Source organism: Culex pipiens, chromosome 1 (assembly GCF_016801865.2).
Source record: "Culex pipiens pallens isolate TS chromosome 1, TS_CPP_V2, whole genome shotgun sequence".
NCBI lineage: Eukaryota > Metazoa > Arthropoda > Insecta > Diptera > Culicidae > Culex > Culex pipiens.
In genome coordinates this window covers 103,442,840-103,469,322 of record NC_068937.1, presented here as the reverse complement: position 1 = coordinate 103,469,322, position 26,483 = coordinate 103,442,840, and the positions used below count along the sequence as shown (strand labels likewise).

Genomic DNA, 26,483 nt, shown 5'->3' with positions numbered 1-26,483 from the left:
AATACTTCAAACAATTGTCTTTTTTTGACTTTGTTGATCAGACTATTTACTGGTTGCTGAGATACAGTCTGTAAAAGGTTAAATTTTGTGAAAAATGAGTTTTTCTCAGTGTCATCTAATTACCCCTTATTTTTCGACGCGCGGTATCTCTGAAGCTATTGATTCGTTTCCAATGTTAATGTGAAATTTTCTGCTCTTATCATAAAGACTCTGGAAGGCATCATTCCAGATCGGCCATTTGGCGGCCATGTTTGTTTTAGAAAAACATTCAAATCTTGATTCAGAATGTATCAATCAAAACATTGTTTCTGTGTGTTGTTAGTTGAAGCATTTTACTTATCCTTATTATTTTTTCATTTCCATTTACTATTTCTGAACCCTGAATTCAGAACCATCATTGACAGTCATTGCTACGATCTTGAAAATAATTTTGAAATTTTTGAACCAAGATTACCATTTTGACTTACAGTATGGCCCATAAAAAAATGCGACAGGTACATTTTTTCACAGAAAAGTGGTTCTATTCTAAAATGTATTCAACAAACTGATTTTTTAATGTATCATAGTGTTAGTTAAGTATGTTTTGAAGATATTTTCATGACAGTTTTTTTGCAGTTCGCCAAAATTGGGTATTGGTGGGCTACAATAATGGATGTATTTTTGGTACAAAATTTACCTTAATTTCATACTTTATATCTTAAAACGGAACAGTTCAAAATATCCAACCCTGTGCCAAAAGCATCGTTAGAAGTCCCTCGTAAATACGCCCAATCGAAAAAGTTCATGTATTTTGATAGAATTAGTCATTTTGGAGAAAAATGCCATTTGAGTTATCATCTTGAGTAATTCGGTCTAAATAAATTAATAACTTAAAACCTATAGTGATGGCTCTAAAGGGTGCCCAACGGCTCCATACTGTTAAAAGTCATATCAGGGCATCTGTTTGAGTCAATAACCATCATTTGTTGCATTATTTTTTCCCATGAATCATTGCAGGCTCGAAAAACTCCTAAAAAATGAAGCATTTTCAGAATCGGGATATTTTTAAAAAGTTAACTGTTTTAATATAACTGGTTAATAGAATGCGTAAAATTCGATGCAATTAATGGAGTACCCGACGCGATTGGTAGTGAGCAATGTATTTCTTATGGAGCGAACTGTCAAACTACCACTCGAATCGGGTATTCCATTGTTACACGTCTCAAAAACAGTAACCTTGAAGGCTGTTTACTTTTTAATCCATACAAAAATTCATAAGTGGCTCTTCAGATCGACCAACATAGAAAAGTCATTTTTCCTTTATATGGCCTGAGCTGGGAGCAAATTGGAGAATATTTAGTTTAAATGAACAGTGACATTTTTTAAAGCTAACGAAAGGTTTTCAATGCATTATTTGTTTGTTTGGAACCTATTTAACATGTACACATGCTATATACATTGTAAATAGTTAAAACTGGCCCGATTTCCAACTTATAACAATGTCGCATTTTTTATGGGCCATACTGTATTTTGGAACAATTCGAAACGCAAGCGCAATGCCTTTTTAGGTCCATAGACACATAGAGAAAAATTTGGAAAATTTAAAAAATACGTATTTTAGGAATTCAAGTTTTAGTTTTAGCAATTAAAAAAAAACGTGTTTTTTCCGTAAAACAATTTTTCTGAAAAGTATTGACCCTAACCTACATCTTTGTTTAAGTTATCTTTGTGATGCGTACATGAGCATGAGCATGAGCATGAGCATGAGCATGAGAGACCACCCATGGTTGTCCTTCTCCGTTGCTGAACAGGACCATAATATCCCATCAGCACAACCGGTCACACGCTTCAACCCAGTAAGAAAGACTCGAGCCGAAATGGCTCGAACCGCTCGCTAAACTCGAGCCGAATCTCGCTCGAATCGAGGCAAATTCGCCTCGAATTTGGCGTGTATTCGCCTCGAATTCGAGCTATTTTGACACAAAAAATTCGCGCTACTCGAGCTAAGAAATATTTCACTCGCATCTCAGGAATTATTTCAAGTAGTTCAGACTTGAAACATAGATGTCGCTGTTCAATTAACCGACCGATGCGACCTCTAGCGGTGAGTAGGAAAATTAAGGGATTGTTTTGGTTTGATTTGGTAAACATTGCCATATTTATCAAAAGGGCGAATTGACTAATAAAAGCCAATTCGCCCTTTTAATAAATTAAGCAATATACAAAAACTGGACAAAAAATACCAGAACACGTAAAGATTTATTCTCAGGTAGATTTACAAATTTTATGTTTCTTTGGTTATGTTTTTTAAACTCTTGACGAATTCGCGGCACCACGACGAAATCGCGCCGGGAATCGGGGCCATCCGGAAGACGGACATGGAAGAGTTCACGATGACCTGCTCGTCACGTAGTTTGCCACGTTGCGCTTCAGGTAGATCAAGGCCAGGAGCAGTTTTCCTTGACGCGACGCAGAATGTCCTTACGGCATCGGGACGACTTCACGTGCTCGATGCGCTTGACCAGGATGGTCCCGTTGACGCGCCTGTTCACGATCACATCGAGGGCGTAATTTACAACGTTGAACACGCGCCCGGCCTTGTAGAAAATGCCCTTGTGAAAGGCATCGGTTCCGGCAAAAACGGTTCCAGTGAGTTTCCTGGAACAAGATAAATTATACTTTAGATTTCGGTTAAGTTTTAAAATGTTCATGACTTACTTTAAATAAATACGTCAATACAATTCGGTTCCGTGAACAGAAATTAATATTCCGACTAACTACGTGGGGTGGCACAAAACAGCCATAATCCCCATCCCTTGCTACTTTCCTCAAACGACCGTCGTGGTTCCGGTCATGGCGACCGACCTGGCGCTGCTGCTGCTGCGCACGGTCGTCATCGGTCGATCACGGTTCCGCAGCAGGTTCTCGATGTGCTCCCGGATGAACGGATCGGCCATGGTGTTGTTCCGGTTGTTCCGCAGGATCGACTCGAACTCCATTTTGTCGTTGTTCTTGTAGCTCACGATCAGGTTCGTCATGGACAGGATTTCCGGGCTGTTTTTGTGCGGTTTCGCTTCCTGCGAGTCGAACGGGTTGATGCCGGACTTCTTGAGCACGTTCGCGAGGACGAGGTACGAGCCGTACTCGTCGTAGTTTTTAAACGCTTCGAAAAAGTCCGTGAGCACCTTTTCGAACTCGCCTTCGCGCGCACCTGCCGCCGAACTCCCAGGTGACGCCCATGATTAAGGGGTGCGGGATGGCTGATTTAATGTGCAGGGACTGTTCGTGGAGGGCCTTTAGCTTTTTGTTGTTTTTACGGTGTACATTTGGATCTCAAGCGCGTAGACTTCTAGCAGCTTTCCCTTTTTAAGGTCGTCCTCGCCGTCGTCCGTCTGGCAGGATTGGTGCAGCTGTTTGAGGATTTTCTGGAGCTTGCCAAAGTCGTTCCGATCGAAGTACAGCTTCCCGAGCTTCGTTTTGGTTTTGAACCAGAGCCGATTGTTCTTGGCGTCTTTGAGCGCTTCCAGCGTGGTCTCGTAAAAGTTTTGCAACTGCTTCATGTTCTTCGAGGTCGAGATGTAGTCCAGAATTGCTTGTACCGGGTCATGATTACCGAGTAGTTTTTCTGTAAAGAATTCAATGGTTAAACAATAGATTCGAAGTCCCTACCGCGCCGTCCTTCCTCACCAATTTGAAGTTGATCTGAAGTTGGTCTTGTTCCAGCCGGGCAAACAGCGCCGCACACGCGAACTTCGAGTGGCTTAGCTGCACGATGTCGTAATCCATCAGCGAAATGTAACCAGCGTAACGACGGGCAAGTCGATGCGGCTGACGCGGGCTTACCGCCGCAGGAAGCGATTTAACAGCGGAATGCCCAAGTCGTAGCCGATCGTCTTGAACTCCGCGCTCGCCTGCTTGCCGAAAATGTTGAACCGGGACCGGTTCGACGGTTTCTCGGCCGCGATCGTCACATCCTCCTCCCAGTTGATTTCGGCCAGGTCCGCATCAACCTCCAGCGGCGGGGCGTTGAACTCGACGTTGCTCGTGTCCAGCAGGGTGCGTTCAAACCCGTTGAACACGCCCATGATCTGCTGGCGCTGCTGGGACGAATCGAACTCCCGCGGCAACTGACTGTCCACAAAGTCGTCCAGCAGGTTCGCGTTGTTCTCCTCCATCATGGATCGCTTTAGCCGGATGTACTGCGAGCAGGTTGCGCTGTTCTTCACGATCGAGTGCACCTCTTCTTCTCATTGCGATCGACTTCCTCCAGGAACAACTGGCTGCAGTTGGGATCGACGGCCTCCTGGTAGCTCGGGAAGTAATCATCGTCGTCATCGATCTGCTGAACGACCGCCTCCGGCAACAACCAGTTCCATCTGCTCGCTCTCCCAGGCGTCGAAGGCTTGCGAGTCCAGCTGGTTCCTTTGGGATCTTCGGCTTGCTCGACGACGCCGCAATCTCGTTCGAGCTCTTGCGCTTTGGTGTGGAAATCCGCGACTCGAACAGGGACTTGCGCGAGTTCGGGATGGTCGCGGAGAGTTTCCCGGGCGGCGATTCCTTCCGACTAAGCCAAACCATCCTGCACGGACTTCGCTCCGTCATGGGGAGTCCTTCTGCGAAATTCCGAGCACGATGCATCGGCTTGTACCGGAGGAGGAACCGGAATAATCCTCCGGCTGGAAGAAAAGCAAGGGATTAGTTTGTTTTGTTTTTTTTTTAATTCTAAAAATCAACTCACTTCTGTACAACATTTCATTGAAGGATAAAGAAATTGCCAAGATGCGATCCCGATGGTGACTTGATGGCGTTTCTGTGGCATAGTATGACGCATTCTCAGCGTGGTCAATCGTACTACATAGTACTTCTTCAAAACGTTCGTCTCTGCAATCTGGAACCGGACTCGGCTGGACTCAGGAACTTGTGGGCTGGATGGGAATTGGGATGGGAAAATAAATTATTACCAAATTTAAATGTTTACACAAAAAATGACCATGCTTGAAAAGAATCAGTCTTTTTTTTATTTTCTATTTGTATTTTTAAAGTATATACGTACAGTAGTTGTTCGAAAACGTAGCCCAGTCATCGAGGGCTGCTTGCTAACTGGGCTGAACGAAAAATAACGAGGGGACCACCGATGCATAATATTTTCCTGATGAAATATAAACATAAAAGTTACTAAAATGTATTAACAATGCTTACTTTTCATGTTTTAATTAAATAAAAAATTTAAAACTGTTTTTTTTTCTATTTATTGAACAGGTTTTTGGCATCCATTAACCCCTCGATCATTTCGGTTTGTTTTGGTTTTTTGACGTTTGCTTACAAACAATTGTTAATTGGGATTTCTGTTCTCATCGAACTGTGTCTTCGATCGGTGTGTCTTCTAGAATTCTAGAATTCTAAAATTCTAAAATTCTAAAATTCTAAAATTCTAAAACTCTAAAATTCTAAAACCCTAAAATTCTAAAATTCTAAAATTCTAAAACTCAAAAACTCAAAAACTCTAAAACTCTAAAACTCAAAAACTCTAAAACTCAAAAACATAAAAACTCAAAAACTCAAAAACTCAAAAACTCAAAAACTCAAAAACTCAAAAACTCAAAAACTCTAAAACTCAAAAAATCAAAAACTCTAAAATTCTAAAATTCTAAAATTCTAAAATTCTAAAATTCTAAAATTCTAAAATTCTAAAATTCTAAAATTCTAAAATTCTAAAATTCTAAAATTCTAAAATTCTAAAATTCTAAAATTCTAAAATTCTAAAATTCTAAAATTCTAAAATTCTAAAATTCTAAAATTCTAAAACTCTAAAACTCTAAAACTCTAAAACTCTAAAACTCTAAAACTCTAAAACTCTAAAACTCTAAAACTCTAAAACTCTAAAACTCTAAAACTCTAAAACTCTAAAACTCTAAAACTCTAAAACTCTAAAACTCTAAAACTCTAAAACTCTAAAACTCTAAAACTCTAAAATTCTAAAACTCTAAAATGCTAAAACTCTAAAATGCTAAAACTCTAAAACTCTAAAACTCTAAAATGCTAAAACTCTAAAATGCTAAAACTCTAAAACTCTAAAACTCTAAAACTCTAAAACTATAAAACTCTAAAACTCTAAAGCTCTATAACTCAAAAACTCAAAAACTTAAAAACACAAAAACTCAAAAACTCAAAAATTCTAAAATTCTAAAATTCTAAAATTCTAAAATTCTAAAATTCTAAAATTCTAAAATTCTAAAATTCTAAAATTCTAAAATTCTAAAATTCTAAAATTCTAAAATTCTAAAATTCTAAAATTCTAAAATTCTAAAATTCTAAAATTCTAAAATTCTAAAATTCTTAAATTCTTAAATTCTTAAATTCTTAAATTCTTAAATTCTTAAATTCTTAAATTCTTAAATTCTTAAATTCTTAAATTCTTAAATTCTTAAATTCTTAAATTCTTAAATTCTTAAATTCTTAAATTCTTAAATTCTTAAATTCTTAAATTCTTAAATTCTTAAATTCTTAAATTCTTAAATTCTTAAATTCTTAAATTCTTAAATTCTTAAATTCTTAAATTCTTAAATTCTTAAATTCTTAAATTCTTAAATTCTTAAATTCTTAAATTCTTAAATTCTTAAATTCTTAAATTCTTAAATTCTTAAATTCTTAAATTTTAAATTCTTAAATTCTTAAATTCTTAAATTCTTAAATTCTTAAATTCTTAAATTCTTAAATTCTTAAATTCTTAAATTCTTAAATTCTTAAATTCTTAAATTCTTAAATTCTTAAATTCTTAAATTCTTAAATTCTTAAATTCTTAAATTCTTAAATTCTTAAATTCTTAAATTCTTAAATTCTTAAATTCTTAAATTCTTAAATTCTTAAATTCTTAAATTCTTAAATTCTTAAATTCTTAAATTCTTAAATTCTTAAATTCTTAAATTCTTAAATTCTTAAATTCTTAAATTCTTAAATTCTTAAATTCTTAAATTCTTAAATTCTTAAATTCTTAAATTCTTAAATTCTTAAATTCTTAAATTCTTAAATTCTTAAATTCTTAAATTCTTAAATTCTTAAATTCTTAAATTCTTAAATTCTTAAATTCTTAAATTCTTAAATTCTTAAATTCTTAAATTCTTAAATTCTTAAATTCTTAAATTCTTAAATTCTTAAATTCTTAAATTCTTAAATTCTTAAATTCTTAAATTCTTAAATTCTTAAATTCTTAAATTCTTAAATTCTTAAATTCTTAAATTCTTAAATTCTTAAATTCTTAAATTCTTAAATTCTTAAATTCTTAAATTCTTAAATTCTTAAATTCTTAAATTCTTAAATTCTTAAATTCTTAAATTCTTAAATTCTTAAATTCTTAAATTCTTAAATTCTTAAATTCTTAAATTCTTAAAATTCTTAAAATTCTTAAATTCTTAAATTTATTTTTGCTATTTCAGATTTTTTTAAGAACTCATGAAATTTAGTAGTTTAGGTGAGAAGGTTTTAATTCTATTGAGGGAAAATATTAAAAATTAGAAGTACTGTTGTCTATATATAAAGTATTTAAATTTTGTTTGAATTAATCAAAGCAATCGAAGTATTGAAGTATTCAAAGTATTCAAAGAACTCAATGTGTTCCATGTATTCAGAATATTTAATTTATTTTAAAATTTCCAGGTATTTCAAGTATTTCAGCAATTTCAAACATTTGAAGTTTTCAAATATTTCAAATATTTGAAGTTTTTAAAGTACTTCAAGTAATTCAATAAGTGTATCACCAAGTACCAAGTATTCAAGTATTTGAAGGTTTTAAAGTATTTAAGGGTACACAGCAACGAAGGAAGTTGTTGTCTTCTTATTCCAAAATTGTCAAACTTACGGACCCAATCCTGCAACGACGGGATTGTAAAATTAGTCAAAATGTTTGTATATTACTTTGTGGACAGTACATTAGATATGAATAAAAAAATATTTTGATAGTACCCGTAGTTTTGAAGATACTAAAATGTCTGTAACAAAAATCTGGGTTCAAAAGCTCTGGTTGATGTGCACCGTTATACTATATTTTTTTTAAATATGTTTAGTATTTAAAGTATTTCGAGTATTTGAGGCATATCAAGTATTTTAAACATCCGAAAGTTTACAAGGATTTCAAGTTTAAGTATTTTATTAATTTCAAATATTCATAGTATTTAAAGTATTTAATAGTATTTATCGTTTTCAAAGGACTAAAATAATTCAAGTATTTAAAATACTTCAAGTTTTTCAATGAATTTATGTTTTGAACGTATTTTTTTATGTATCAAGCATTTCAATTATTTAAAACTAGTTTTTCAAGTATATGAAGTATTTGAAGTATTGCAATTATTTAATGTATTAAAATTGTTCAAATATTTCAAATATTTGAAGTACATAAAGTACCTCTAGTAAATCAAGTATTTCAAGTATTGCAAGTTATTCAAGTATTTCAAATATTTAATGTATTCAAAGGACTACAAAATTCAAAAAATACAAAATATTTTAAATTTTTAACGTTTATCAATTATTTTAAGCATTGATTTAATTTCAAGTGTTTTAAGTATTTGAAGTTAACAAGTATTTCAAGAATATTGGATATTTAAGTATTAAAAGTACTTCAAGTATTACAAGTATTTCAAGTGTTTAACAAATTTCAAATTCATCAAGAATTTAATTAATGTCAAATATTCAAAATACTCAAAGTATTTGAAGTAATAAAATAATTAAAGTATTCAAATTATTTAAAGTATACTTTAAGTACAAGAATTTAAAGTATTGAAGTATTCAAAGGACTAAAAGAATTCATTTTTCAAAATATTTCAAGTATTTAAAGTATTCTTAGTATTTCAATTATTTTTAGTATTGAATGTATTGAAAGTATTTCAATTGTTTAAAATATTTCAAGTATTTGAACTATATCAAGTATTTCAAGTATATAAAGTATAATCAAGTATTTCAAGCGCTTCAAATATTTTGAATTTTTTAAAAGAATATAAAGCACTTCAAATTTCAATATAAAGAATTCAAAGTATTAAATGTTTTCAAAAACTTCTAATGTTTTAGTATTTGAAGAATATCAAGTATACATCAAATACTAAAAAAATCAAAGTATTTCAAGCATGCAAATATTGCAAATGTTTTGATTATTTAGAGTATTTAATGTACTAATATTAACAGTATTGAGAGTATTAAAAGAATTTAAAGTATTTAAAATATTTAAAGTGTTTAAAGTATGTAAAGTATTTCTAGATTAAATTTTCAAAAGGTCCTATCAGCATAGGAAACCCATGACTCAAAGGTTGTTTTGATAATTTACTCTAGATTTAAAGTATATAAAGAATTTCAAGTATTTAAATTAAAGTATTTAAACAGTTTAAAGTATTTAAAATGTTTCAAGTATTTAAAGTGTTTAAAGTATTTAAAGTGCTTAAAATATTTAAAATAATCAAAGTATTCATAGTATTCAAAAGACTAAAATATCTAAAGAATTTAAAAAAAATAAAGTATTTAAAGTACTTCAAGTATTAGAAGTATTTTAAGTATATCAAGTAATTTATTTATTTCAAATATTCAAAGTACTAAATGTATTAGAAGTAATCAAATATTTTAATTATTAACATTATTTAAAGTACTGCATTATGCCAAGAATTTAAAGTATTAGTATTCAAAGGACTAAGACAATTGAAAGTACTCAACATATTTCAAGTATTTAAGTTATTTCATATCTTTAAGTATTTCAAAATATTCGATGCATTTAAAAAATTGTGATTGGACAGTCAATAATATTTTAACTAAATGAATGTACATGGAAAAGAAAATCAGAATAAATATTTCAAAAAATCAAATATTTTAAGTATTCTTAGCATTCTAAGTATTCAAAGTTTTTAAAGTTTTCAAGCTATCAAATATTTAAGAATTCAAAGTATTTAAAAATTCGATATTTGATATTTGATTCGTTTTTGATAAAATTTTACAAATTAAAATTGATTTAAATTTTTGATAGTTTAAATTTTTAGTTAAAGTGTCCAAAGTATTCAAAGTATTCAAAATATTTCAAGTATTTCACTTCTCTTAAGTATTAAAATTTATATTTTAATTATTCTAGGTATTGTAAGCATATCAAGTACTTGAAGTGCATCAAGTATTTCAAGTTTTTAAAAAAGATTTTCAAGTATTTGAAGAAATTTAAGCATGTCAAGAATTTTAAGTACAGTGGACTCTCTCGTTGTCGATATTGAAGGGACCGTCGAGAGCGGGAGTTATCAAATTATAGAACGAAAAATCAAACCAATCTATTTGAAGGGACTGAAAAATTTATTGACAACTGGAGCTATATTGATATCGAGAAGATCGACAGCCATATACATTTGTGATAATTTGTATATAAATTTTAGATGTATTTAAAGTATTCAAACATTTCGAATATTGGAAGTATTTAGAGTACTTTACGAGTTTCTAGTTTTTCTTGTATTTAAAGTATTTAATGTATTTAAAATATCTGAAGTACAATAATTTCATGTATTTAAAGTATTCTAATATTTCAAATTTATAAAGTATTTAAATATTTGAATAACTCAAAATTTCCTTTGAATGTATGAAAAACTTGAATCCTTAAAATAAATAAAATACTGTAATAATTGACCAGATATCCAAAAAACTTGATCATTCAAATTTTTGAATTTCTGTTTGACCCAATCTCACTCTTAGTACTCTAATGTTTGTAATATTTAAAATAATTGATACATTTGAATTCTTCAACAAATTTATTTACTTAACATATTTTCATAATTTGAAATTGATTTATAATGTTAAAAGTTAGTATATCGTTAATTATTCGGAACATTCAATTGAATCATTGCAATTAATGTAAATACTTCAAAAAAAAAATTGAATTCCTTTGTAAACTCCTGTGATACTTTCAAAACACAGGAAATAAAAAAATTACTTAAAATACTTGAACACATAAAATTCTATAAAATACTATCAAGACTTATTATTTTGAAATGAGTTGCTATTTTTAAAGAAAAAAACTAATACAGAAAGTTGATAAAAAAATGAAACTCGTTTTATGTTTGAAGGAATGAAAGCAAGAAATCCCGTCAAGAAAAGTGTCACCAAAAAAATTTTCTTTTGCAAATCAGAGGGACACTACAATAATTTTGACCAATATAAACAAAATTGAAAATTATAAACCAATATAAACAAAATTTAAAAAACTAATAAAAGAAATTTAACTTCAAAAATATAAACTCAAAAAAACCAAAATCTAAAATTTTCACATGATTGAATTTTAAATTTTGAAATTCTAAAAATTCAAAATCTATGAATTTTAATACAGATTGTATTCCAAATTCCTCACTAAAATTCCATTCCGAAACAAATTGCATTTCCAATATTTGAAATATTTTCGTCTAAGAATTTAAGAACTTAAGAATTTAAGAATTTAAGAATTTAAGAATTTAAGAATTTAAGAATTTAAGAATTTAAGAATTTAGACTCTAAGATTTTCTGAATTTCTGAATTTCAAATCTTTTAAAATGTGTTTTTTTTTCTAACATTTACATCACCTAATTTTGTTATTGCTGATGCAAATATTTTTCAAATTTCAAAGAAAAAGTGGCTGAAAAAGCATTTACAATTTCACAGTTGGTATGCCATCATTAGTTTTAAAAACTAATAAGTCTGTTGCAAACTGTTGGTTTTGATGGTTTTGAAATGGTTAGAATAAAAAAAAGTTGAAAATTGTTTTTAAAACTGGCTAAGGGGGTATGACTATGTGTTTCAATAAGTTTATTTAACTAAGTTTATTAACTTTTGAAAAAAATGTGCATAAATTTAAGGTTAAGATAATACAAAGTTCTAAATTACCGTCAGTGGGGGTGACATTGGGTCTGGGGGTGAGATTGGGTCAAAGTGATTTTTTACGGATAAATGGATTCTGTTTAAAGGGTTGTGTAGGGGACATCTTAAGATGACATCCTGTTATTTTGGCAGCTGTCTAAAGTTGAGGTACGTTTCTGGCAAAAAAATACTTCTCGAAAAATAATTTTTCTAATATTATTTTAATACCCTAATTTTAAAGAATAAATAAAAAAAACATCAAAATTTACTTAACAAATTTGTTCTTCACACTTAAACCATGTAACTTAAGAACGAATTCAAACTGTACTTAGTGTAAAATTGACCAAAGGATTCGATGATACATTTCTGCTGTGTAAATTTGGGATTTAATGCAGAGTTTCATTTTTTTAACCCTCTCAAAAAAGAATTAACACGTAAAATTCAAAGTTTTGGCTTACCCTTGGAATATTAACTTAATTTGTATTGAAATGCGGATCCTGAGCTAAATCATGAAGACTAACACTCTGGTACTGGTGATCAAATGACGCAGCAGCTGCACAAACCAGAGTTTTGCTCAAATCAAGCCCAATTTTCCGCGGATTCTTCCTTCCAAATCACACATTTCCCCACTCAGTTTGTCTATATTTCCACTTCCATCACTTCCGGATTCGGTTTTTTCCTTTTTCATTACGAGCACCAAGAATCGAACCTGCACTGACGGAAGGAAAAAAACGTAAACATTGAAAAATTTCACTATGTTCCAGCACAACTCAGCTCGGTTTCCGCCGTCGTTCCATAGACCGATGGCCAGGGCCCCGGTCTGATGACCCAAATGGCCGCTACAGCGGGAGGTGTGGCGATCGGTTCCGCCGTCGGTCACACAATTGATCACACCATGACCGGCAAGTTTTCCGGTTCGAACTCGAAGAAAGCGGTACCGGTTCCGCAATAGTCCCACGGTTTGCTGCTGCCCAGAAGCAAACCCCGACAGGCCGTGCTGGTGGCAGATTCAACATTAACATTCCTTTCGTGCGCCCAGAATTTTTTCCGGTCCGGCAAAAAAACACTACCGCAAACCGCACACGGCACTTTTCCGGCAACTATTTTCCGGTATTTACGAAAAAACACACCCACACACAGCACGTCAATCACAACACGACCTAGAAACCTGAACATGGTCCACGCCATGTCCAGATTCCACGAAACCGACCAAACGGATTTGCAGATCGAACCTGCACACGCGGTAAACAAAACATAAACATTGAAAATTTGGCTAAGTCCGAGTTTGGCAGCTCGGTTTTACGTCACCAGTGCAATATTTCAGCTTTTCTCAGCAGCTTCCGCCTTTCAACGCATGGCGGCGTCGTATTTTGAGCCATGCGACCCCTTTTTTTGGAAACGCGAACTAATTTAGCTCGACTTGGATTTTGGCTGTTTTACTGGGAACGATCAAATGATGTTTCCCTTATCAACAGCATGCATGAATGCGCTGAAAAGATAAAACATCACGATCATCAAAACTAGAGCCGGTGCAAATAGGAAACAGTCGTTGGCCACCAACGGCGCCCGCCATGTCAGCTTGTAGATCTCGAGGGAATGGGACGGGAATGTTAGTTAGCACAGGCTGCTACCAAGGGTGGGTTCTATACGATATCCACACCCCCGCGTGTGCCGGAAAACTACTTCTACTTGGGATTTTGTTAGTGGGTAAGGGTAATGGCCAGGATTCAACATAAAGGATGATGATGCGACCCAATAATCAATAAATTTTGTTTAATGGTGTGATGTATTATGCATTCTCAAGGCAAACAGTCGGAGTATGCGGATGAGACTATTCCCGGTTATTTGGTGTTGAGTTTATCATAAATGATTTAATCTTAGACAGCCGGCTGTGGAAAGATAAAACGAAATAAAATGCGAAAACGCGAAACCGCCCGAATCGAATTACACGCACAATCGGGGGGACAACAAAGACGGAAACGGCAACGAAAATCCTGCGTGATGACCGCGACGCACACCGTTCATATTCTCCACGCAACTGTCAAACATCCCGAAACCGCCCGGATCGAAATACACACACAATCGGGGGGACAACAAAGACGGAAACGGCAACGAAAATCCTGCGTGATGACCGCGACGCACACCGTTCAAATTCTCCACGCAACTGTCAAACATCCCGAAACCGCCCGGATCGAAATACACACACAATCGGGGGGACAACAAAGACGGAAACGGCAACGAAAATCCTGCGTGATCACCGCGACGCACACCGTTCAAATTCTCCACACAACTGTCAAACATCCCGAAACCGCCCGGATCGAAATACACACACAATCGGGGGGACAACAAAGACGGAAACGGCAACGAAAATCCTACGTGAGGACCGCGACGCACACCGTTCAAATTCTCCACGCAACTCTAAGTTATCTTTGTGATGCGTACACCTCTTAATTGTCATAAAGATTCATCAAGAATGTGTTGAGTCGTGTGGTGTTCGTGGGGGAGATCGGCCGGAGAGTCGACGCGCGAGAATCCGCGAGAAAGTGCCAGAAGAAGTTTCTGGAATTCATTGAAAAATTGTGTCGCGTCGTGGCCTTGGGTGTTTGGCCCTCAGTCGTGTGGTGTTCGTGGGGGAGATCCGCCGGAGAGTCGACGCGCGAGAATCCGCGAGAAAGTGCCAGAAGAAGTTTCTGGAATTCATTGAAAAATTGTGTCGCGTCGTGGCCGTGGGTGTTTGGCCCTCAGTCGTGTGGTGTTCGCGGGGGAGATCGGTCGGAGAGTCGACGCGCGAGAATCCGCGAGAAAGTGCCAGAAGAAGTTTCTGGAATTCATTGAAAAATTGTGTCGCGTCGTGGCCGTGGGTGTTTGGCCCTCAGTCGTGTGGTGTTCGTGGGGGAGATCGGCCGGAGAGTCGACGCGCGAGAATCCGCGAGAAAGTGCCAGAAGAAGTTTCTGGAATTCATTGAAAAATTGTGTCGCGTCGTGGCCTTGGGTGTTTGGCCCTCAGTCGTGTGGTGTTCGCGGGGGAGATCGGCCGGAGAGTCGACGCGCGAGAATCCGCGAGAAAGTGCCAGAAGAAGTTTCTGGAATTCATTGAAAAATTGTGTCGCGTCATGGCCTTGGGTGTTTGGCCCTCAGTCGTGTGGTGTTCGCGGGGGAGATCGGTCGGAGAGTCGACGCGCGAGAATCCGCGAGAAAGTGCTAGAAGATTCTGGAATCTATTGATAGAAGGCGTCGCGTCGTCGTGTTTATATTGACTTTCTGTTGTTGAGCCGGTTGTTCGCAGTCCGATCAAGAATTCGTGGTAAAGTTTGTTGCAAAGAAGTCATGCGCGAAGAATTTCATTAAATCGGTTAAAACAGTTTGGTGTATCAGCACTATTTGAGGTTTACATGATAACGAATAATACGTTGCTAAAAATTTCATTTTGTTTTGAAAGTCCTTCTCATAGCGTCGAAGCTCGGAAGGCAACTATTATGTTTCACTTTCTGGTCATATTATCTACCAATAATGAATCCGGATCTATTTTAAATTGTATGTCACCGAATAATGCGTTAATTCAAATTTAATTTCGTTTTGAAAGCCCATCCCAAAGCATCGTTGCTCGGATGGCACGCCGGCGGTAAGAAGTTAAAAAAATACGCGAATGATAGGTCCTTCTCATAGCGTCGTAGCTCAGAAGGCAACGATTATGGTTCACATTCTGGTCATATCATCTACCAAGATGAATCCTGACCTTCCCTTTCCTTCCCCTACTAACACAATTCCCCCACTTCCCGTGATGCTTGAAGGAGATGCTGTGGATTCAACGGTCTCATGCGGTGTCAACAGGTATAGAGCGACAAACTCTGTGTCTGATGAGTCTGCAACTTCAACTATCGGACTAACATTCCTACCTTTGTTGAACTGCATCTCCTTGGGGGGGCGCCGGTATTGACTTAAAGCAGAGATCTTCAGGGGTTATACAGTGAGGATGATTAGCTCCCACTACTCATCTGTTGGTTCATTGTGTAACTTCAGCTGATCCGTCAATAACGGAGTAGCAGCTCATTGGCAGTCAACCATGCTCATGCTCATGCTCATGCTCATAAAGATTCATCAAGAATGTGTTTACAAAAGTATGAACATTAACATCCATTGATTGAAATGTTATTCAAAAAACCTATCGAAAATAACAGATTTCCACAGTCTATTGAAAAAACAATTTGATTTAAATATAAAATATTTTAGCAATGAAAGAAAACTTTTTGTATTGCCATGTTGTAACTAGACATGGAATTTAAAAGCTTGAACTAATATTTTACTCACAATTATTTAATTGTTTACTGACTCTTATTTTGAAATAGTTAATTTTGAAAAAAAAATTAAATAAGTTTGATGAAAAACAAAATTAATAAAGTTTTTTATGTTTTCCTCGTTTCAAAATTTTTCTTCTGGCAGGGCAAAATATAAATCATAGCCTCGAAAAAAGGCAAGAACCTTGGAAGCAGGATCTACTCGCTGCTGACCGAAAGCACGGATCGCTCTTTGACTCATGCTGGCACCATAACACCCCACCTAAACGCGAGAACGAACATATGCAATCCGAACCGAAACAAACAAACCTACTCACGAACGTACCGGCAAGTCAACGGCTGCCGTAATGCTGTCTTGGCGCAAATATTTTATGAAATGCCACTATTAGGAATAATTAATTAAAGTTTATTGCTTGATTATTTTCAATTGGACCTCAAATGTTTGAGTTGAGTTCCCTTATTCTAGCAAAAAATATAATTGTAAATATACATGTTTCTTAACCATTTTTAAATATTTTAAATTAAAACTCTAAACCTATAAAAAATAACAAATAAAAAATCACATTTTGGGAAATCGATTTTTTGCGGAGAAATAGCTATTTTACAAAAGGCAACCAAAAAATAAATAAATCTATTTTTTTCCTAAAAAGTTCTCATCAATGCCTTTAACTTTGCCAAAGCTGCCAAATCGATAACACAATTTCCTCCAAAAATATATATTTTTTAATATTCAGATTCACATATAATTTTTGTATGGACAGCTGCCAAAATTGAGTAGAGTTATGTGACCAATGACACAAAATAGCTTTGTTGGTTAGACACGGAGAAAAATTAGTTCGTGAACAAGCGTTCTTAAAATTGAGAACCACTAATTTCAAATGTTTTGTCTTGTATCTTGAACGTCAAAGGTCGAATCATTTTCAACCAAATGACACCTTCGTCAAGCCAGCAGAATTGTGACGAAATGCAAAGCTGCTAAAAAAAAGCAACTTCTCGGCGTCGTCGTCCACAAACTTTACCGCTATACGCGCGCTTAAAACTTCGGCGATCCGGAGCCGATCGCGCGCGTTCAGTACACGATCGTATAAAACCGAATGTGTTGAACTTTCGACAATTCATTTCACTTTCGCTCTCGTTGCAAGTCGGAGCTTTTTTTTGTGTGTTTTCCTTTGTTTTTGTGCACGCGGTTCTGCGTGACTTGCTCGGAAAGAATTTTTTGAAGAATTTTCTCAAGGAGAAGCCGGCTTGGTAGCAGCGAGTACGGTAAGTTCTTGAGGGGTATAGCTTGAAGGAAGAAAACGTTTGGGTGGACAACAAATGACGAAGAAAATTTGATTTTTTCTGGTAGTGTAATAAAATGAGGCGGGGGATCCAAACAAGATCAACGATTATTTAATAACGAGAAAAACAACAACAACAAAAAGCTTGTGAAAAAAAGTGTCAGTGAATGGTGTAATAAAATGACGAAAGGAAAACAAAAGAAGAAGAAGCAAAACAAAAAAAAACTTGTTAATTTGTTTTCCACGGCCATTGGTGGCCGGTCCACCGTCTGGTCGTCTGGAAGAGGTGATACAATGTCACGTTGCAACAGATGGTGCCGGCTTGGGTGGGTGGCAACTTTTGATGGTTTGAACGACGACGAGATGATATCATCTTGGGAGCGGGTTGGTAAAAGTGACGAAAGAAGAAAAAAGCTCCCCGGCGAAATAAAGCTGGTGACAAAAAAGTTTCCTGCGTGACGTGAGATGGATGGAGGTGGTGACGACGCAAGTGACGGAATCTGTGCTGTGGAAGAGACATGTGTCACGTTCTGCTCCAGCTCGATTGAGGAAGCGAAATTGTGCCTTTTGGGTGTTTTTTTTTTGTGCTGTTGCTGATTTCTTTTTGTTGCGAATCGATCGATGATGGCAGGCTAAAAAGTGACAGAAATATGGTGACTTGGAAAAGGTTGTGCCTGAGCCTGAGGATTTGAAAGAAGAGATAGCTTTACGGGAAAAAAAGCTAGTGTTTTTTTGTGCGATGACAGAGAATGGAAATTGAGACGTGTTGTGTGGATTTCCCCTGATGTTTTTTTTAATGGCAAATGCTTCGGTAATAGGATTAGGTTCAATATGAGTTTGATGTTGTTTATGATAGGCTGATTGCTTTTTGACACTTGCATTTATAGATTGTCTAAGCTATTCCACTCAAACCAGCCAATTTTTCGAAGGAGAAGACTTTGGTTAGATTACTCCTGGCCTTCTTGTCATTTATTAACACTTGCAGAGCGCCATTGCATTAAAAATCGCAAACGTTAAAGTGTCCAGTTTTACCGTATAAAGATTACCGCAGAGAGGAGTCGTTGAACAGGATTGAGTTTGGGCACGGAGTGTCACACAACAACACAATTCTGAATCTACAGAAAAGACACTGGACAGCGGGCACTATTTGCGCCACAGACACTATTAAAGCGCCACAACGCTCTTTTGAACACTGAGTGATCAGTTTCGCTAGAATTAGCAAATTTTGCAGAACCAGAAAGTCAAATTTTACTGACACCTACTGGCCTTGTTCGCATAAATTTCCCGTATACATTTCCGTAACTTTTTAGTTTTGCTCTTTAAGAAAAAAAAAATGTACATTCAGTACTTTGTTCTAGATATCTGGAGGAAAACTTTGTGTTCCCCAAATTGCTGTTTTAGCATATGGGACATTTTTGATTATTCAATTCAATTCAATTCGGTTTTATTTGTGAATAATCCAAGTTACAATGAGTTCATTTAGGTATATAACAGAGTTTTGGTGTTCCTTTCAGCTGTGTTTTACATCGTAATTCAATCGGAAATATTATTAGGGGGAGAGGGGGTAATATGCACCCCCTAAGGGAAAACTGTGATTTCTCAACCTGTAATGGTTTACTGTGAAAGAATTTTGTTCGATGTTCTAAAACAACTATTATTCTTCATCATCCATGTGGAAAAAGTCTTAAAAAACCTCAAAATTGTTCGAAAATATCAATTTTCTAAACACATTTTTGATTCATTTCAAACAACAATGCGGGGCAATATGCACCGCAACATTGGGGCAAAATGCACTACAACAACGGGGCAAAATGCACCACAACATGGGGCAAAATGCACCGGGTAAAATCAGTTTTCACTAGTCACCACTAGATGACACCGCTGTTTTTTACTAAGGAGCTTCACAGCGGTGCATTTTGCCCCGACCACGCTTTTTGCTGAAAATTTAATTAAAAATGCATTTTTTGATGTTTTTGGACTCATCTATCATCAGAATAATGAAGATTATGGCAAAAACTATTAACCTCAACACTTACAATATCAATAAATGCTTTTTATATTGTTCAAAAATCATAATGAAAGTGCAAAGAAAATTAGATGAAAACACAACATTTTAAAGTTTTGTAAATAACTTGAGTTGTTTTAATACTGCGATGCTCAAATTTTTCCAGCATGATTTAGTAATGTCATGCTTCCAATTTCTATGATTTTTCCCCGGAAAATTCTTCCAAATACCGAGAAAAGCTGGGGGTGCATTTTGCCCCGGGGGTGCATATTACCCCCTCTCCCCCTACTTATAACTATGGAATAGACAAGAGTAAGAAAAAGTTTTTAAAAAACTTACAGACATTTTTGATTATATGGCGTGAAAATCAAGATATTGTAACAAGTAGTTTGGATTTTCCATGTTTAACGACCTAGAATTGAGCAGGGTAATTCTGTAAAAAGAACTGGGTAATTCACTACCAACTCACACGAAATCGGGAAAAGTTGCCCCGATCCCTCTTCGATTTGCGTGAAATTTTGTCCTAAGGGGTAACTTTTGTCCCTGATCACGAATCCGAGGTCCGTTTTTTGATATCTCGTGACGGAGGGGTGGTAGGACCCCTTTTATTTTCGAACATGCGTAAAAAGAGGTGTTTTCGATAATTTGCAGCCTGAAACGGTGATGAGATGGAAATTTGGCGTCAAAGGGACTTTTATGTAAAATTCAGGGCTGTGGAGTCGGGTCATATTTCAAGCGACTTCGACTCCGACTCCAGCTTTCTGAGTTAAGCCGACTCCGACTCCGACTCCGGCTCCGGCTTTCCACAAATTGTTGACTCCGGCTCCGACTCCGGCCAACCAACTCTAGCCGACTCCGACTCCGACACCAGCTTTCCAAAATTTGTTGACTCCGGCTCCGACTCCGACTCCGACACCTAAGGGACCATCCATAAACCACGTGGACACTTTAGGGGGGGGGGTATGGCGATTGTCCACGCTCCATACAAAAAAGTTTTTTTTTGTATGGACAATTGTCCACGAAGGCGGGGGGGGGGGGGGGGGGGTTGAGATTTCCCAAAATGTGTCCACGTGGTTTGTGGATGGTCCCTAAACTGTATTTTTAATATTAAAAAAAACGCATTTTCAGCACAACAATTTTCGGAGTAAATTTGAATTTTGTTGTTTGAAAAATTGGAACATTTTTGCAACTACTTTAAATTTACATTCATTTTTTTAAGTTAATAAGCTAGCTACACTAATTTTCAATTGTTTTTTTTCAGCAAGTGTTCATTTACTGAAAATTTCAGAAGTGCCGATTTCAGTAAATTTAACTGAATTCAGTAATGAGAAATTGGTGTGCAGTAACTATAAAAGATACCCTGGTTTTGAAATAAACAATTTTCAAAGTAACTATTTTTTAAAGCTTTTTTGAATTTATTTGAGAAGACGTACATGGACATTGTGTGATCCAGCCCAGTACACACTTTAAACATACAAATCATGAGAAAATTCTAATATTTGAAAAATAAATTAAATTATATCAATTATATCACCCCGATTTAAGGCATTTAAAAAAATAGACTTGTTCAACGATATTATTTAAGGATCAACAGTTTAAGCGTTTTGTAGAGAAATTGTAAACATTGAGGTAATCGATATATCTAATAAATTCAATGACTCATTTTAGCGGAAAATTAATTATTTTGTCAAAATTGGTCAAAATTTTCCCATAGTTTCAGAGGAATTCGATAAAACACTTTAATACCAAAATAATACAAAAATGTGCCATCCTGACTTAGAAAATATTCCACAATTTCAAGTCATTTCTATAGGGGGTATATCAAAAATGTTTAAAATCAAGTTTTAAATTTCCGGTTTTCAATAAAAGCATTCGCTTTGAGACATCATTTTAGCGCAAAATTAATTATTTTGTCAAAATTGGTTAAAATTTTCCCATAGTTTCAGAGGAATTTGATAAAACACTTTAATACCAAAAGAATACCAAAATGTGGTGTTCGACCATTGACAAAGTTGCATATGCGAGGCATAAGAGCAACGTTTTAACTGTATTTCAAAATTAGTTGCAACTTATTTTCAATATTTTTTGTCAGTTTGAAATATTTTCAGCACGCACGACACTTAGACATGTTGCGTTTCAAGTAGAAGATTGATATAATAGTTGATACTGTTTTAAAAACATAACAATTTTTGTTAAATACTGATAGTGAGCTTTCCAATCACAATAAAAATGCTTCGAAAACATCATGGTATCTGATAAATATTTTGAACCAAAAAATAAATTAAAGAAAAAAATGTCAACGCAGTGCACGCAATTCAATAAATAAATTTAAAGTATAAAAAAATGAGAATTAACCTGAATTATTAAAAATATAGAACAATAAATAAGTTCGTAAATTACATTAAATTTTTTGACAACTCCGACTCCGGGTCTATCAGAAATTTACGACTCAGGCTCCGACTCCGACTTCAGGTCATACTATTTAGCCGACTCTGACTCCGACTCCGACTCCAGCTATTCGAGTTTTGACGACTCCGACTCCGACTCTGGCTCCAGGTCCCCAAAAAGACCCGACTCCACCGACTCCGGCTCCGACTCTGACTCCGACTCCACAGCCCTGGTAAAATTAGACGCCCGATTTGGTGGAGTACTCAAAATTCTGAAAAAAAAAATTTTTTAAACAATAAAAATGTTTTAAACACTCTTCCATTTTCCGATACTAGAATGTAATTTTTTTTGGGACATGTCATTTTAAGAGACAGGGTTATTTTAAAGAGTGTAATAATGTTCTACAAAGTTGTAAAGAAGACAATTACAAAAAATGTGTTATAAAAACATAAGGGGTTTCCTTAAAAACATTTCGAGTTATCGTGATTTCACGAAAATAAAGTTTTGAAAAAGTTGGTCGTCGTTCATTATGGCCGTTTATCGTCACCCGCTACAGACACGAACGACAAAACTGCTCTACAACTTCGTGGAACATTGTTACACTCTCAAAAATAACTTTGCAAAGTCAGAAAAACACGAAATTTAAAAATGATAATTTTTGTTCTTAATGAAAAAAAAACGACCCTTCTGGGTTATTGTAGTGTAGATACGAAAAGTACATTAAATTTCCCTCAAAATGAGATGTTCCAAAAAATATACAGATGAGTAACGGAAAATGGCAGAGTTTTTAAAACTTTTGTTTTTTTTCGATAAAAAAGACGTTTTTTCGGAATTTTGAATACGCCATCAAATTGGGCGCCCAATTTTACAAAAAAATCCCTTTGACACCAAATGTCCATCTCTTCACCATTTAAGGCTGCAAATAATTGAAAAACATGTCTTTTTTCGCATGTTCAAAAATGGAAGGGGTCGTACTGCCCCTCCGTCACGAGATATCTAAAAACGGACCTCGGATTCGTGATCAGGAACAAATTTACCCCATAGGACAAAGTTTTACGCAAATCGAAGAGGGGTCGTGGCAACTGCTGTGTGAGTTGGCGGAGAATGACCCTAATATGTTCCTATATGCAGAAAAAAAAGTTGAGTTTTGGAAGGGTGAAATTTTGGTAGGTTGAAAATTCACCGAAATCTGATGAAAATTTGCCAGTTCCTGATGCAATATTACACATTTTTTTGACACAAATTCTGACATCATTTCCTGATGAATATTACCATCATTTCTTTTTTGTGTAGCAACAATAACAATAAATGCACCGCATTGTCTATTTGCAACACACATTTTAATCACGATTCCAAACATTCATTAGCAATTTGAAACGATTTGCTTCATTAGTGTTTGAAACACATCCGTTTTGATTCAAATTAATTAGTTGGACCTGTTTGAAAAGGCTTGTAAATTGTGTTTGATATTAGATGGATTGTAAATAATTGAATTGTGGTAAATTATATTTGATTATTAATTTGTATGGTCGATCACTCACACCAATCTACGAATTAACTAATTACAATCGGATCATAAATCATCCACAAATTTGTGCTTGAATGATGCAAACATTCAATATATAGAAACTGAATTGAAACATTTGGTCTTTGTGGTGTTTTTTTTCCAAATAAAATGTTGGTAGTACTTTAAGTTTTTTTCCAGCGTGACAAATTGAAATTTATAGCATTAATAACTTCTGGACAAATGACCATTGTCAAAAGGGGAATTTTTTGGTAACGTCATGATTCGAATTCCCGGACGCTTCGACACCCGGACACTTCATCTTGTTTTATCAATTATGTGGATATAAGTTCGCTTAGTTATTGTCTCAACCGTGTTATTTGATGAATTATAACATCAACATTCATTTTAAATAAGTTTGGACGCTGTGGCCAATGCTAAAACAATTAAATTAAATGAAATCATGCGATTACCAAAAATGTGAAACATTTCTGCTGAAATATTTCATAGGCGTCCGAAGCACCGGGAAGGCAAAGCAAAAATTGTTGGTTCTGATTTCCTTAAATTCTAGCAATTATTTATACAAAATATCGATTGTTTTGATGTTAACGTCTTATTTGAGACCTCAAGAATGCCATTCACTACAATTTCGGCCCAAATTTGTGCGATTCATAAGTAAAATCGAGTGTCCGGAATTCGAATCAAAAGTGTCCGGATTTCGAATCAACTTTTATCAGTGTCCGGAATTCGAAGCACAACAAATCATTTTAATTTGGAAATTCTGAGGAAAAAATGTTAGAAAAGACATATTTTGCATGCATTCTCTTTAAATTGACTGCTTATACTACATCCTGATGATATTTCAACATTTCTAACTTTTTACATGATTTTTTGCCAGCTATAACAAAAATTATATGCTACTTAGTGTCTGGATTTCGAATCATGACGTTATTTTTTAGTCATCCAGCAAAAAAAAAATACTTAACAACCATATCAAAATATTTCTTAGAAACTTCGGAGAGTCGAATCAAGGGCAGTTTTTTGCTTAAAATTTTTATTTTCTTATTTTTTACTTCAAATTCGAGTTTTGCGAACACCTTTTGTCAAATTAGAGTTGTTGATTGGCGATACAATGCCAAGACTTAAGTCCGAAGTCGAATTCGGGCGCTTATGAAATATTTCAGTGAAATGTTTAACTTTTTTGGTAAACTCATATTTTTATTTAATTTAATTGTTTTGGCATTGACTACAGCGTCCAAACAAATTTGAAATGAAAGTTTATGTTAGAATTCAACAAAAAACACCGTTTTGCTAATTATTATGCGAATTTATTTACAAATAATTGATAAAAAAAAGATGAGGTGTCCGGGTTTCGAAGCGTCCGAGAATTTTAAGTATGACGTTAAAGTTACATGACAGGTTTTATGTGTGTTCAGGCGTCCCTCTACAACTCAGTCTGCAACCGAACCTAAATGTCAAAGTTTATGCAAACACAATCCCCTCGTTTCGAGGCAGCTCCAATCGGCAGAAGTCAACTTAAACTTTTTTCATGAGCCTTAATATTTAAGGTCTGATGAAAAAGTCCTTCAATTATGTGAAATTAAGCTCTACAAAGACAGGCTTTCAAAATTTCTGCACAATTTGATCGAAATGGAACAAAAATTAGTTCCTTTCTCGTTGTCATTTGAGAATTCTTCGAAACATCTATAGACCAGGAAGGCAAAGAAAAAATCCAAATGGCTCTTTCCACCCACCATTTAAGCCAAATTTCAAAAGTCTTAAAGTGCCCGTTTTTTTTTTTGCGCGCCAAACAACAATGACAACATCGAAAGTGATTGACAGAAACTTGGTCGGATTTCGGATTGTTGTTTGAGCTGGCTGCTATCCAGGCGTGGGAGGAAGACCGATGGAGGCGGGCAGGCGTTTCAGCGGACAGAACGAAGATCCATGGTGTTATGTATCAATGAAGCTCGAGAAAATGGATTAGTGGAGAGTGGCTTGGGAAAGTGTAGTCGCTTCGTCGGCAATAATTTCTTTTGGGGTGGAAGTGGGTTTGATGAGCGGGTTTTATCGTGATTGAAGGACGTGATAAAATATTAAACACTGGCAATGCCACTTAGTGTAGCATTCTGGGAACCGTTATTTGAATTTAAAATAAATACCAATCATAATTTGTCCCTGTCTAGTTTTGCCCCTCATGAAATATTCAATTACGCGATTCAAGCTCTGAGCTGAGCTGACATCAAACAACAATTTGATTATGATTTGACTAGTCAAATATCAACGCACAACAAGCAAATCAGGCAAACCAAACCTACCAGGTATCAGCAGTTACACAGAAAAAAAAAAATGATGGTTATATTCATCAGGAAATGGTGACAGATTTTGTGGCAAAATAAATGATAAATTATACCCCAGAAAACGATGAATTTTTCTTCAGTTTTTGATGAATATTCACCAGGTTCACATTTTTATACATTTTTTATGTAATATTACACAAATAAAGAGGTAATATTCAACCTACCAAATTTTCAACATTCCAAAATTCAACTTTTTTTTTCTGTGTAGTTATAACTAATTTAATTACTCTTTGCACACCGTTTGAATCTAGGAGGTTGCATTTAATTCAATTTCAATTTGCCCAACTAATGAGAAAATTAAGGTCAGAATCTACATAAGAGCAATTCTCTACGAAATCGGTCTTTTTTTAGAATTTTAATTTTGTATATTTTAATCCGACTGAAACTTTTTTGGTGCCTTCGGTATGCCCAAAGAAGCCATTTTGCATCATTAGTTTGTCCATATAACTTTCCATACAAATTTGGCAGCTGTCCATACAAAAATGATGCATGAAAATTCAAAAATCTGTATCTTTTGAAGGAATTTTTTTATCGATTTGGTGTCTTGCGCAAAGTTGTAGGTATGGATATGGACTACACTGAAAAAAAAAAAATGATGCGCGGGGTAAACAATTTTTGGTGATTTTTTATTTAACTTTTTGTCACAAAAACTTGATTTGCAAAAAAACACTATTTTTATTTTTTTTTCATTTTTTGATATGTTTAAGAGGACATCAAATGCCAACTTTTCAGAAATTTCCAGGTTGTGCAAAAAATCTTTGACCGAGTTATGAATTTTGTAATCAATACTGATTTTTTCAAAAAATCGAAATTTGGTCGCAAAAATTTTTTAACTTC

General features: G+C 34.8%; 1 protein-coding gene and 1 pseudogene across 2 annotated transcripts in view; one reads left to right on the top strand and one right to left on the bottom strand.

Moving 5' to 3' along the window:
- Positions 1-2,219: 2,219 nt before the first annotated feature.
- LOC120428856 (uncharacterized) lies at positions 2,220-12,622 on the bottom strand (annotated as a pseudogene). Its single transcript, XR_005607169.2, has 8 exons — positions 12,273-12,622; positions 5,033-5,128; positions 4,718-4,904; positions 4,220-4,655; positions 3,823-4,064; positions 3,667-3,739; positions 2,845-3,604; positions 2,220-2,637 (listed from the first exon to the last, which is right to left on the bottom strand). The product of XR_005607169.2 is annotated as an uncharacterized LOC120428856 (transcript).
- A 4,595-nt stretch (positions 12,623-17,217) lies between these two features.
- LOC120428854 (uncharacterized) overlaps positions 17,218-26,483 on the top strand; it is a 47,858-nt gene continuing 38,592 nt past the window's right edge. Inside the window, exon 1 of the mRNA XM_039593978.2 lies at positions 17,218-17,372. The gene's annotated coding sequence lies outside the window, so the exon portion shown is untranslated. The remainder of the gene's footprint in view (positions 17,373-26,483) is intronic.